The sequence below is a fragment of the Sinocyclocheilus grahami genome, unplaced genomic scaffold (genome assembly GCF_001515645.1).
Source record: "Sinocyclocheilus grahami isolate Dianchi unplaced genomic scaffold, SAMN03320097.WGS_v1.1 scaffold316.1, whole genome shotgun sequence".
In the NCBI taxonomy this organism is placed as follows: domain Eukaryota; kingdom Metazoa; phylum Chordata; class Actinopteri; order Cypriniformes; family Cyprinidae; genus Sinocyclocheilus; species Sinocyclocheilus grahami.
This window is the reverse complement of record NW_015505495.1, coordinates 68,446-69,332: the sequence shown is the minus strand read 5'-3', so window position 1 is coordinate 69,332 and position 887 is coordinate 68,446. Positions and strand designations below refer to the sequence as shown.

At 41.8% G+C, this 887-nt stretch overlaps 1 protein-coding gene across 1 annotated transcript in view; it reads left to right on the top strand.

The window, feature by feature from the left end:
• LOC107601957 (DNA repair protein XRCC1-like) overlaps positions 1 to 887 on the top strand; it is a 41,305-nt gene that overhangs the window by 11,962 nt on the left and 28,456 nt on the right. The gene's annotated exons all lie outside the window — the stretch shown is intronic.

Below are 887 nucleotides of genomic sequence, written 5' to 3'. Positions count from 1 at the left end.
TATTTATAGGTCTATTGGTTCTCTCCCTAGTTCTGCGCTTCCGGAGGTTCTTCCACCAAGTATTCCTATGGTTCTGTTCTCTAGTTTTGCAGCAATTACCACTGATGACATCTCAAAGCTAGTGTTGACAATGAATTCAACCACTTGTATTCTTGACCCTGTTCCAAGGGGTGTCTGTCGACAATCAGTCCCCTCATATTAAATATTGTTAACATTTCTCTTATTACTGGGATTGTTCCGTGTGAACTTAAGGTTGCAGCTATCACACCAGTCCCTAAAAAGCCTGGATGTGATACCTCTGATCTAACAAATTATAGGCCCATTTCAAATCTTCCTTTCCTGGCTAAAGTCCTGGAACGTGTTGTTTTGGCAAAATTACATTCTCATTTGTCATAAACAACCCTTTTAGAGCCTTTCCAATCTGGTCTGGGTTTAGGACGGGGCACAGTACTGAGACCGCCTTGGTTCGCGTTATGAACGACCTCCTGGTCTCAGCTGACTACCATTTTGGTTTTGTTTGACCTGAGTGCAGCATTTGACACAGTATGTCACTCGATATTACTTGATAGATTAAAGAGTTGGCTTGGTATCTCTGGTACTGTGCTTGAATGGTTCAGATCCTATCTTACAAATAGATCACAGTTTGTTGCTCTGGGAAATAACAAATCAGATATTGGTCAGGTCCAATATGGTGTCCCTCAGGGTTCTGTTTTGGGGCCCATATTATTTAGGAGGAACTGCAGCGTACATACAGCAGACATCTATTAGAGAAAAAAAGGAGGAAGATATTTAAAACAAAGTTTATCTGCTTTTACCGAGGCGAATTAAGGTAAGTTGTAAATACCACATCTGCGCTTGTGTGTGCATCTGCCGGCGCCGGCATTTTT